Raw genomic sequence first — 14629 nt, forward strand, 5'->3', positions numbered from 1 at the left:
GATTTCAAGTCGGTGCATACGGTGTCAAAATCTAGGTCAAATTAAAGAAGCAAGAACACTCACAGTAGAGCGACTTAGGGTATTAAGTCCTCTTTTCATTAAATTTAGTTTTCTCTAAAATCTTGAAATTGACTTCCAATCATTTTGAGAACAAAGGTGGAGGTCAAAGGGACATGCACTATCGAAGCTTCGTTTAACAAGCCCATAATGTGCTAATGGTAAGCTATGAGGTGAAGGGCTGTCTGGCGTAGTGTATTATTCGTCGTTTTAACCGCTTGGCCGACTTCCACCAAACTTCACCGGAATGATCATTGGATGTACATCTTTCACAATTGCTCAAATTGTCCTAGTCCGCTGCATAAAAAGGTTAAAAGAGCTTGAAAGTTTAAAAAGTTGTTGAAAATCATGCATCAGGTGAGCGATCAAGGTCAAACTTGGCACTTTTGTTGTGTCGATCAGGCATGCAATACATCCCGGAATTCGATGCTATATCAGCAAGAAAGTTACTAGCGTTTATTTTGTATTAATATTATCTATGTATCTCGACTTTACTCGAAGCGAAATTTCTTAGCAGGATTACCTAATTAAAGCTCCATTAAGACAATTTGCGGCCAGTAAAGTCGAGATATAAAGCGAATTTTAATACGAAATAGACGATAATCACCTGTTTACTGATATGGCTGGAAAGTGAGCGTCATTCGAAAATTAAACAAAAGTAATGAATGGTATAAAACGGCGAAAAATAACTGTCTCGTCATCTTATGACCCTATTCCACCACGAAAACAAGCCCACGATTCGTTACGATTTATCACATTTATTGAATCGGGAATACTCGTGACAGTCTACGATTCAGTTACGACACGGGTACGATTGAGTTACGACGAGTCGTGGGGTCGGTTGAAGTATTGCGAATATGGTCGCGACTTCACTACGATGTGTAAGAATCTAAGTACTGCGACTGTACTACGAACGATGCAGATCGGTCACGACTAAGCTAGGACCTCACCGAACGCACCCATGAATTAGGAGCCAATATCAATAGATATTGATCTAAATCGCGAGAATCTTAGCGGGCTCGCAACTCACTCTAGGTGAACTCGTGAGAGTCTTGATCTAAATCGCGAGAATCTTAGCGGGCTCGCAACTCACTCGGTGTGAACTCGTGAGAGTCTTGACAAAGTCGAAGCTGATTCATAGACAGATCATGTGATCACCGATTTCCCGATTGAGTCAAGAATTATCTACGATTCCAATACGACGCCAAAGAACGCACTACGACGCTGCTACTGGTCAACTGCGATTAAATTCAGTCTTATAGGTCCTGGCTAAATTTTAAACACGTTTAAAATCTGACCACGATTTTTAGGGAGCTCATGAGTTGCATGAATCACTTACGACCGGCCCACGACTAGCTGCGAATGAGTTAGGACATTCGCAAATTGAGCTACGAATGTCCCCGACATCAAAATATTGGAAATCGGGACATGTCGTGGGGAGTCGGGTCGTAGTGGAATACCCCTATTAACAATCTCGTGATTACACCCTCTTAAATATGCAAATACAAATTAATGAGGTATTCCAAAAAATACATGTTTCTTTACACGTCTTCCGCTGTACTGCATGGAATTATTGCAACCGAATAAAACTGTTCTTTCGTTTATTTCTGGTATAACTTTTTCATTCGTGTTCTATGGCAATTAAAAAGCTCTAAGTATTGGTTATTGAATCGTATTTTGTAACACCTTCAGTTTTAAATTGTTGTGAACAAAATACCATACACATTGCAGCAGTACATACAACAAATGTTTTCCTGCTGCAAGGCAATGTAAAATTGGTGGTCCCCAGTGCGAGGCAAGTTTTTACCCCAGGGGCATTATTTAAACAAAGTTTGAGGAGGAGCTCTAGATATTGGTAGATCTTCCTATCAATTATGAACACATAGAGCTTTACGGTTTTGAAACATGTAGATGTTGCTATGTTTTCCATAAATAAGTCTCTGAAACACTGGTAGCCCCTGGGACGGGGCCAGTGTGGACTACAGAGGTATGATGTTGACCAACTTTATAGAGGGCCTCTTGATGATGCTTTATGCTGCTATATGTCAAATATTTATTGCATGGGTTTCGGTTTTCAGACAAAAAGACTATATGAAAGATTTTCGTTATATAAGTCTATTTTAAACTGGCTTCCTCTAGTTCGAATGGGAACAAACTTTGTAAAGGACCACAATACAATGTTACATGACTCATTTACCAACTGACGGACTTTAACCCATTTATGCCTAGCGTCTAGAAAAAAAGCCTTGCCAAATAGCGTAGACCCAGATGAGACGCCGCATGCTGCGGCGTCTCATCTGGGTCTGCGCTGTTTGCTTCAAGGAATTTCTGTAAGTAATATTCTAAATATGTATAGACATAAATATACTAGACATCCCTATTTTTGGAAATAAATTTATCCAATGTAGAAGGATGGGAGAGTCCACTAGACATAAATGGGTTAATATATTATAATAAATAACCATACACATGTTGTGCTCAGTTGAACTTATACATTACCAATTATCATGATTTTATTTGCTCCATTTTTGCACCCGCGTTGAAGTACCTACTTTTTAATCGAAAAGATGTGTTCTCGTGTGGTCTCGTTTTTCTTTTTTAAAGGGACTTGTTCACAGATCGACGTATTTTTTGAATTTTTGTGTCATACAATGATTTAAATTGCTAACTTCAAAGGTCGAAACTGTAGAGCTCCAATATACTAACATGACAAGGACATAATGTAAGTATAAAAAAACGTTTGTCCCATGTGGTCTCATTCCACCGTTTTTATAATTCGTTAAAGCGCTATCACATTCACCACTCGGCCTTCTGCATTAATATTTTTTCACGTGTTTGAGACTCATAAGAACTGGTCAACCTGTTGAAAACAAAAACGAAAACATCAGAAACCGTACAAATTTCTCACTCATTTCACGTTTGTGATGCTGTATAATTGTATCGATTTCAAATGATGTCTCTTAATACAAGAAGCGTTTGTTTCGGTACGAATGTGTGGCAACAAGTTGGAAACTGGCATTTCGACAATCGTCCACGAGTCTCTTTAAAATGTTGAAATAGATCACGTTTTTGTCATAAAAAAGTGGAATTAAGATCACTTCAATTCCAAACGGAATTTGAATGTTATTTTACAATGCGTGTCAAAATGGGTGCTGTAAAAGGTTACGTTTTAATGATCTGTTCACATTAACGAACGCTTATTGCAATTTATTAATTAAATCAATTTTTTGTGTTCTAAATCACCGCGATTATCCTATTTTAATGCAGTTTTAGACCGTGCTTTACAAACAAAGAAACTGACATTTAAAAAATACAACCATTACAAAATTGCATTATTTTACAAAACAACATAATTGCAAATATTTAGTCACGAAAAAATGATTAAAAACCACTTTTAGCTCTCAGTACTCGACGAAACGTTTTATCACTGATTCCAACCTTAACAAAATGTACATTTTGTTGTAATATGGAACATTACAAGTGTAAAATTAAAGGGCTATATGTAGGTTATGACGATTAAAATGCACAACATTTAAATGTGCGTAAAGTGTCGACCCAGATTAGCCTGTGCAGTCCTCACAGGCTAATCAGGTACGACACTTTCCGCTTTTATGGTATTTTTCGTTTAAAGGAAGTCCCTTCTTACCGAAAATCTTGTTTAGGCGGAAAGTGTCGTCCCTGAATAGCCTGTGTGGACTGCACAGGTTAATCTGGGGCGACACTTTACGCACATGCATTATGCCCAGTTTTCTCAGAACACGAATCATATGTTTGAATTTAGTTCTGTGTTGCTGTTTTCTTTGTTTTATTTACACCTGACATCTTCTTATTGAAAAATAAATAATATTAAAAAAATATGTCAGAAAATACGCGACGGCATGTTTTGTTATTGGAGTCGACAAAGGGCAATTGATAAACCATGCCAGCAATTTTATAAACGGCGATAAATTGCATTAATAAGCTAAATGGATTTGCGTGACATTTGGAATGGACATTATCTGATAATTTTATCCCAATAAAACCTCCGAGTGTACGGCACCATGTCACGTGTCAACAGAAAGTTTGCAATATTGACATAAGCAAGAAGAATATTGCGAACGTGTTATTGTGCGAAATAAGGTTTTTATTAAACATTTGTATTTAAGGATTATTTTAGAATTAAATTACAGCATTATTTTGTAAATAATGTATTATGATGCTGGGGAAACAAAGGAAATACACATCATTTATGTTTAAAACTTTAATTCGCCGAGGCATTCATTAATTCGTTTGCTTGCTCATTCCTAACATTAATTCATTCAATTATTAATTTAAATATTTACAATTAATCTGATCTAAGCATATCTTAATTTTCGAAATACAATTTATAATAATTGACACGATATTGGTATTGTGACACAACCTCAAGATTAGTTTTTATCATTTCAAACAAACCAATTCGTTAAGGAAAGTTGATCAAACATCCAATTTTGTAACAATGTTAAATACAACCTTGAAAATCAGCCATTATTTATAGCCCCGTGGTGATTAAATGTATCATTTCAATTAATAACACTCGAAATTGTTTTGAAATTTGCACACGCACATGGCTTTCATTACAAATCACTCAAGGCGAGCCCCATTTAAATAACTATAAACAAAATTGCGCGTATTTTGACTGAGAACGCTCGAGAGCGCCGGTGGGAAGCAAGTGCCCGTACCTAAGCGTCTGTGCTCCAACTCTGCTACCGGCAGGGGATGCAAAGTTTATATACAGCGCAGACCACGTGCGGCGAAGATCTGTTCTTTTACATGAAATATGGGTCCATAAACCATCCGACCGTTAGGAAGCTAATTTGAAACTCGGGATTTCACGTTGTGTTTACAAGTCTTCAATATCGTTTCTAAAGTGTTTCTCTGTGGTTTGTTCAGTGGATAATGTGAACTCCTGTTATACCTTATTCCATGTGCCAATTTTGGCGGATTAAGTTAAATGTTTTGGATTAGCAATACTACTTTAGAAAAATGCATAAAAATGAAATAAAAATGTTTTTTTCTGCATAAGAAAGGAAACAAACCACTAGTTGAAGGAAAACACAATATTGAATTGCTAGATTGGTCTCGTCTTTGTATATCAGATATCACAATATTCGCTCATTTGAAAGACGGATATAATTAAAAGGTTTCGTATTCATCCAAAAAGTGTCTAGTTGCCAATATGGATAACGGCCCATAATTATTAAGTTCATATTTCAATTTGAAAACATTTACACCATGATTATGTGCGCACATGAAGTAAATAAGTCGGCACAACGCAGAATAGCGCGAATTTCGCAGTGAAGAATTCGGTGAGAAGAAAAAGATGGATGAAAATATCAGGACGAAAATGTTCCAAAAAAGGGATAAAGGATCAAAAAGCTTCAGCCCTTGTATGAAAATATGGGCTTGGTCTACGGTGTGTGCGGTGTTGTTGGTGTTAGCAATTGTGATATCAATAAGTTTGTGGACAATTGTTTCCAACCAAAAAACATTGAACTCGTTAGAAGATAGGCTTATTCTCCTGGAAACGGAACTAAAAGAAACAAAATCAACTATTGAATTAATAGTCGAAGAAAAGGTTAAATCTGAACTTGACAAGGTTTGTTAATGGCTTTCGTTTATCTGAATAAGATTTAATTTATGTTTATGACAGTCATGTTTTGCTATTAAAGCATATTAAATTCATAACATAGTCCTGTTCACTTGCATGGTGTTTACAAAAGAATATTTAATTTCAGATATATATTTTATGAAATAAAAATACTAGACTAGAATAATAATACTAATAATACTTATACTACTACTAATAATAATACATATAATAAATAAAAATTATAATCAAAATAATGATGATGATGATAATAATAATAATAATAAGGAGAAGATCAGCGGTTGCAGTATTATAATAATTATTATTATCATTATTATCATTCGTAGTAGTAGTAGTAGTAGTAGTAGTAGTAGTAGTAGTAGTAGTAGTAGTAGTAGTAGTAGTAGAAGTAGTAGTAGTAGTAGTAGTAGTAGTAGTAGTAGTAGTAGTAGTGGTAGTAGTAGTAGTAGAAGTAGTAGTAGTAGTACTTGTTGTAGTAGTAATAGTAGTAGTAATAGTAGTAGTAGTAGTATTAGTTGTTGTAGTAGTAGTAGTAGTAGTAGTAGTAGTAGTAGTAGTAGTAGCAGTAGTAGTAGTAGCAGCAGTAGTAGTAGTAGTAGTAGTAGTAGAAGTAGTAGTAGTAGTAGTAGTAGTAGTAGTAGTAGTAATAGTAGTAGTAGTAGTAGTAGTAGTAGTAGTAGTAGTAGTAGTAGTAGTGGTGGTGGTAGTAGTAGTAGTAGTAGTAGTAATAGTAGTAGTAGTAGTAGTAGTAGTAGTAGTAGTAGTAGTAGTAGTAGTAGTAGTAGTAGTAGTAGTAGTAGTAGTAGTAGTAGTAGTAGTAGTAGTAGTAGTAGTAGTTGCTGTAGTAGTAGTAGTAGTAGTAGTAGTAGTAGTAATAGTAGTAGTGGTATTAGTAGTAGTAGAAGTAGCAGTGGTAGTGAAGGTGGTAGCTGTAGTGGATGGTGTAATATTATTATGGCAAATACTCTTATTATGAATATTACAATAATTCATACACATATGTATATTATGTGTTGACAAAGAAAAGATACCTGTTCAAATATTACATCCTTAACATCATAGAAATAACACTCAGCGATAAATACTTTATTAGTATTTTATATATTTGATAAAGGTTTTTTCTGTATATTGCATTTTTAATGCGAGATTATAAATAATAAAACTGCCATTAAAATATAAAAAAATAAACGACACCTTAAAAAACCGATAATAAAAACACAGAATTTTTTAATAAATAATAAATAATAAATTGATCACGTCTTACGATCACTATCGACCAATTATGTCTTTTTAATTTCCATTCAAAAAAATAAATGGCTTTATGAACACAAGGTTATTAGTGGGTACTTTCAGGTTCAACAGCGCCTCTTAATTTGCCACTTATGTTTTATTCTCAGCATGTTTAAATGTCCATGCATTAAGATGGCTTATCAAGTACAACATATGGCATATGGGTTACATTTTGCGATTATCATGCTGATATTCTGAGAGTTCAATTATTTATTATTAGTTTTTAGAAAAGCCCTTAATTTTACCTGAATTCATCGTATACCCCATCCCTTTCAAATTTAATTTTAACGCACTCAGCAAAAGCAATCGTTAGTAGTTACGGAAGATGTAAATTGCAAAACACTGTGACTGGTCTTTCCTTAATTGGCTCGAAAAAAATGTTATTACTGCATTTATTTCCATGAGTTTATTGTTTTTATAATTCCATAGGAGAACATAATATGCATTCAATATGCACATCGCAGTAGTCAAGATTAAATTGCAACATTAAATGGCATACACATAAATTTACCCACTAAATACTTAAAGCAATGTGTCAAACAGCCAAACTTATTATTCTCAAATATTACATTACATTATAACACGACTTTAAATGTTTGAATGGTGTCGTCTTTCCAAGAAGACAAATAATGGTATTGCATAAAAAACATGACTTTGATTTATTTGATGACATCTTAATTGAACAAGTTGCATTCCGTATGCATGAGGGATCTATAAATTTGCTGATTTTATACTTAAATAGACGATAAAGATCTTGTTAATACAATTCATATACAATCGACTGAGTTTTTGTTGGATAATTGTTTCATCTATTGTTTAACTTTTTATTTTTAATAGTTTATGCTGCTGGTATACTTACAGTACTGGTATTATTCTATGCATGTGCCTGCATCACGATTAACTATTTGGTTGCGGATAAAACCTTTAAGACATCTCAACAGATTCGACCACCTTCTCTCTCTAAGTTAACAAAATGCATAGAAATGCTTAGCAAAATTCAGTTTACATTATTCTGCCATCAAAATGTCAGTGTATGTTTTAACAATAAAGCTTTAGTAGATCTCATTTTTGTCTAACGATAGGGTCCGTACATTTTCTGCTTCGCCAGTGGCAATTAATAGTTTAAAGGATACACGATACAGGTTATGAAGTTTCAACATTTAACTGTGAGAGCTGTTCTAGCATCGTTGTTTATTGCTCAAAACAAAATGCAAAATCATGCCGTGAAAAATGAAGTGCATGCGTTAGTTACCGTCATTATACCCCCACAAACGAAGTTTAGGAGGGTATATAGGAGTGAACTTGTCTGTCGGTCGGTCTGTCGGTCTGCAAGTCTGTCGGTCCGTATTAAGTGTCCGCTCTCTAATTAAAGTTGTTTTCATCCGATCTTCACCAAACTTGGTCAGATGTTGTATCTAGATGATGTCTAGGTCAAGTTCGAATATGGGTCATGCCGGGTCAAAAACTAGGTCATGGGGTCACTTAGTGCGTTTTAAACATTGAGCATGGTGTCCGCTCTCTAATTCAAGTAGTTTTCATCGGAGCTTCACCAAACTTGGTCAGAAGTTGTATCTAGATGATGTCTAGGTCAAGTTCGAAGATGGGTCATGACAGTTGAAAACTAGGTCACGGGGTCACTTAGTGCGTTTTAAACATTGAGCACGGTGTCCGCTCTCTAATTCAAGTAGTTTTCATCCGATCTTCACCAAACTTGGTCAGAAGTTGTATCTAGATGATGTCTAGGCCAAGTTCGAATATGGGTCATGTCGGGTCAAAAACTAGGTCACGGGGTCACTTGGTGCATTTTAAGTATTCAGCATGTTTTCCGCTCTCTAATTCAAGTAGTTTTCATCCGATCTTCACCAAACGTGGTCAGAAGTTGTATCCAGATGATGTCTAGGTCAAGTTTGAATATGGGTCATGCCGGGCCAAAAACTAGGTCACGGGGTCGCTAGGTGCATTTTAAACATTCAGCATGTTGTCCGCTTTCTAATTTAAGTAGTTTTCATCCGATCTTTATCACACTTGGTCAGAAGTTGTATCTAGATGATGTGTAGGTCAAGTTCGAACATGAGCCATGCCGGGTCGAAAACTAGGTTACGGGGTCGCTTAGTGCGTTTTTAATATTGAGCATTGTGTCCGCTGTTTTTTGTGAAGACAACATGCAAAATATTCTGTGTCAATTTGGCATGTGGGGGTATTCGTCACGTCTGTGACAAAGCTCTAGTTTGAGTTTGCATTCTGTTAAAATTGTCAAAATGTTGTCCGATTCCATTTTTGTTTAGCCTTGCACGATACAAGGGTCGGACAATACTGAGCAAGACAAGGCTGACATTAATTTGTTTTTGTTAGAAATTGAACACGATTTCATACTGTTTCATGGAACCCCATCACCGAAGAAAAGAAAACAAACAAGACTGATACACACGTAAAAAAAACACAATTTTCTCGTGAGCACGTAATGCAATACAATATGCTTATGATTAAGATGTCGTTATAATTAAACTAAAGTCTCTTCTTCTTCTTGGCGATCACTTTCATTGGAATGGAAAGCGTTGCCCCGTTGTTAAACGAACCAAGTACATCCGTCTTCATAAATTGTTTATTTTCGGACTTTTCCTTGTCAGAAGAGAATTGGCGGCGAAGTTTTTAGAGCGTCTCCCGACATTCCCGTTTGAGTGATCCTTCTCATACCTCGAAGCATCGACGAGGGCTGGCTGATAGTCGTCTGTCCTCCACCCTTCAACCTTTCCAGGTCGGAAAGCCCTGTCTAGAGTTTACACTCCTGCTGGCATAGCTCTCTTGGTCATAGAGACGCCCGAACCACCACTCCACGTTCAGAAATAAGCCGTGACGCGGTGATAGATTACACTAAATGAGTTAGTAATTATTCAACAAGGAACCCAAATCTTAATAGAATGAATGTTATTTTTTTCCCTGTTAACACAATAATTTTGTTTCAACATGCATCCTCTTTGATATGCGCGTGTATCGTTTTGACCTGCTTATCAGGAGACCAAATTGCTTGCTCTGGCTTGCCTCCATCATAAAATAGCATCCTGTCGATTCCACTAAATTAACTGGTACATTTTTTGTGGCATGTAATTACCTTAATTTATAGCATTTTTCAGTAATGTACGAGATTTCCTGAGTGCTGCTGGAATCTCTTGTTCGTATAATGTATTTTGTCTCGCTGTTGAAAAACGGGGTTTAATGCATGTGCTTAAAGTGTCGTTACGAATTAGCCTGTTCAGTCAGGTACGACACATTCCGCCTTAGCCGTATTGTTTTCAAAGGAACGAAAGAGAGTCCTTTTCAACGAAAAATACTATGAAAGTTGAAAGTTTTGTTACTGATGCCCCCGAGCTGAACAGGCTTATTTAGGACGACACTAAAAATACATAAATCCCCAAGGCTCATGTATGATGTAAAAAGGGAATTATTGATTTATTAGAAAATCGACGACATTATCTGATTTCTTTTTTCGAATGAATCTGTAGGCGTTTGTTTATTTCAACAGGAAGTCAGCATTCACTAATATCATTCACGTAATTTATCAATTTGTTTTCATCAAAAGCGAAACCACTTTGCCCGTGTGTCATTTGTAATTGTGTTAGGCATAGATACACATTGCACCTAACATAAGTCACCATTATATTGCGTTCATATAGGCATTTAGGGTGCTACCGAATAAGAGCCTCTATTATTATATTTGAATGCGAGTTTCCCTGTGTTACTATATTGGTTGGTTGAACCTGTGGTTCATTCATTTGACTGACGGTTAGAAGGGCGTTTAGTGTATGTTGTTCGACCTTCTTTTTGTATACAAGATTGATTTACCTGAAACCCCTCACTCGTCATATTCCTTAGTAGTAGATTACATACATAAACATCCCCGTTTTATTTCAAATTGATCCTCTGGCTGCCAGTTAGGTCAGTTTGACCTTTTGCTACCTTTTGTTTTACATGAAACTTCTGAGGCTACATAATCAAAACGAGAAGTAGTGCGTTGACCAGACTTAAGATTGCATACTGGCAGACATGTTGTAGTTGTTTAATGTTGTGAAGTTGAAAATTTCTATGAAACCGATATCTTGATTTTCATTTGCATTGCCATCTCACACAATTGTTATTGCTACCTTCAAGATCAATGCCATACGCTGACAAGAAATGTCAAAATATAGCACGTGTTGGCAAACCTCTCGAATCGGTATTTGGGTGTATTAATCAAATTCAAATAGAGCGCAAGTGTTCTTATTAGCGTCATTTAGAATTGACATGGAAAAGGTATATTCATTCCTCTCATGTTATATGTTTGCTTGTATTGTGTTGTCGCGGGATTTGAATGGCAATGTATCCTTTGCTATATTTCCAGGACCATACATTAGTTGCTTAGCACGAGTTTTAGAACGGTTAGCAACATCTGTAAAGCACCTTCATTACGTTTGCATCTGCCATATATCATATTCCTTATCATGATATTCGTTAAAACCTTTTTGACGTTTTAGACACAAAAGTGTGTTGTAATTGATTGCATCGTTCAAGTCGACTGCTGCGTGATTAAGAGTGAATCTGTCACTGTGAAACGTGAATAATATTGTAGTTGTATGATGAAACGTACATGAAACATAAACCCGTCAACCCATTTACCAAAAACCCGTCTACACATTTACAAATATGTTGAATTAAGCTGGAATGTAGCCTCATGGATTCGTGTGATTGTGTTGAATGGTCGTGTTAGTATGCAAAACGTGCAGGTACTTAGTTTCTTGTATTTTTTTGCTTTACAGAGATTAAACCCACTCAATGAGGACTTAAGTCGACGATTGTTGAATAGAGCGACCAGACAGACTCCTTGCACTTGTCCACCTGGTAAGTTGATTCCTTGCAATTCCGCCCCTCCTCCCCCTACCCCTTTTTAGCTTCATTGAAGTCTCGCCTGTAAAGAACATCAATATGCCATTCTCGATCTCGTTTGTTTGTCCGTCTATGGCATAGGTTTCTATATACCGTTTCTGTCTTGTCTATCGCTCTGTTAGGCCTACACTTATGTCCGTTACATATTTTCTTTTCTCCCCAACTGATAAGATTTCACTTTTGTCTTTGCTACCGCACTCATAAGATTTCACTTTTGACTTTTCTACCGCACTGATAAGATTTCACTTTTGTCTTTTATACCGCACTGAAATTAGTACAATTTTGTCTTTTCTACCGCACTGCTATTATCAAGTTTATTTAAATTCAATATTAAACAAATGAAATCGCTTGATTATTCAACATTTTTACAATTGAAGCATGGTTTCATTTTATGTACATTCTTGAATTTTGGTCAAAATAAACTCTTTGGCAATGACTGGTTTCGTCAACTTCACATTTTTTATAAGATAACGTTTTGAAACTTTCAGCGCCATGCGCCTGCAATTCGAGACGCATGCAGTCAATTCGCAGCTCATTTAAGAGTCTGCAGACATGTAACACATTACACAGGCACATGGGCGAATCGAGTACTCGAAAAAACATCACCCAGTATCTTGTGGCAGATACATGTGCTAGATTTTTAATTGTGTTATCAGTCTGTAAACAATGACCCGTGTAGGGCTGGGTTTAATCCAAATTAAATTGATTCGAATTAAATTGCACTGCACTGCGTCAGACGTAAGGCTGGTTACGTCAGCAATATTGGGTAATTGTTGCCACGCGATGCAGTCTTTGTACTCGTCTGCTCATGATGATATTACGTCAGCAGTTAAGGATGTAAAGTACAAAATGGGCTGATGTTTAACAAATATATTTCGCGGTGTATTAATTTGATATCAATAAAGTGGATTATAGAATATAACCCTTTGTTACCATACTTATATTTACGTGTTGAAAAACAATATAAGTGACATCAAACCTATACATTCAACTATCAAAGGTTGATAGGGTCGCAAGTATATTTTGATAGGGTCAGGGGGGGGGGCGGTATTTATTTATTTATTTATTTATTTTTTTTTTTTTTGGGGGGGGTGACTATTTTACTTGAAACAATTATATTTACACAAATAAATACAGTTGTCTCGGTTCGGCAGAAGTATACATCTTTTTCCTGTAATATTTGATAAATATTAAACACGTTATTTATGCCTACGTTTGTCGCATCCTCGTTACAAGTCTCATTTTCCTAAAACGCAACAAAATTTAAAATAAGAATAAGAAGAGAACATATACAGCTTTTAATTGTCATTTGAAAGTATTTGCTTTATACCAAAACAATAGCCATTATAAATGCATGTTAGTTTTTCTTTGTACCAAGATACTGTTATGATTACAATGTAATGGTTTGATTAATTATCTACAAAATTACAAAAAGCCATATTTCTGTAAACAGACCCCCTCCATTAAGATAACATATTCCAAAACTAAAAAAAAACAAGTATATATATTCATGGGTATGTTCACCATAAATAATAACAGACAGTTTTCAGACAAATTAAACTGTCAGTAGGTCGCCATGAAAACATGGTTTTAGTGCTGCATTATCCGGCAACGTGACAATAGAGTATTGCTCGCTTTGACTGGAAGCAGTCTGTTTAACCTTCTATATTATCGTCCTGATATCTTGTCGAGATAAGTGCTCATCTAATAGATACTGTTTTCTGATTCTCAGTTTAGTGCAAGGCAAACATCGAGTTGGGACAGCTGGTGTGCTTTAATATCACTCCTGGTTCTTGATAAATATCGAGATGCGGTTCCAAGAAGATAATTTATATGTTTTGCGAAATTAATTATACAAATCTCCAGAAAAAAACTATTTGAAATATGTTTTAGACTGATTATCGTGTTAACTTCTCCTTCGAGAAGTTAATCCACTGCTTATGAAATTTCTGTAAACTAAAATTGAATATAATTATGTATGATTGTGTATAATATTATTCAAATTTAATCAAATAGCAAAACTAAGCACATAAATATGAAATATGTATTGATGACAATTCTTATAAAGCACTATGCAATCTTTAAACTGATAATCATTTCAAACTAAATCCAACAGAAATGTATTGTCAAGAAGTTAATCCAGTATTTACTAAATTTCTTTACAATTTACAATTAAGTACCAGTTATGTTTTTAATGATGAAGTTACATCACGAAGAACAATTAGCAAAAAACACATACATTTGACATTTCTTTCATGAACTATTCAATAAAAGTATATAAATAAAATACATTTGTGAATGACTATTGTATATATCAAGAAATCTAACGTTCCGATGGCATTTACAATAATAGCTCATCATATAGACCAAACTGTTTACTAAATAGCCTAATCTAAAGTCATTAGTGATGCCCGCTTGTTAATTGTTACAGTTTCCCATCTGAGTTTGGCGGAATGTTAACGGCACTCGACTATGCATACAGAAAATATTGTTTTAACAAATGTTATTAGTACAACAAGCAACACACCATCCATCGTCTGTACTTCGCAATGGAACTTGTTCTGCTAAACCCATCAGAGCTGGTTTCTTGTAATACTATATCAACGCCTCCCTGGGGTCTGAAAGAGATACTAAAGACATGCAAGCGAGCATGAAACAATAATAACATGCCAGTGTTGTTCCATGGAATGGTAAACCTTACCCACTGTTATAAAGGCAAAGTTGTCGAGAAGTTTT

The sequence above is a fragment of the Dreissena polymorpha genome, chromosome 11 (genome assembly GCF_020536995.1).
Source record: "Dreissena polymorpha isolate Duluth1 chromosome 11, UMN_Dpol_1.0, whole genome shotgun sequence".
In the NCBI taxonomy this organism is placed as follows: domain Eukaryota; kingdom Metazoa; phylum Mollusca; class Bivalvia; order Myida; family Dreissenidae; genus Dreissena; species Dreissena polymorpha.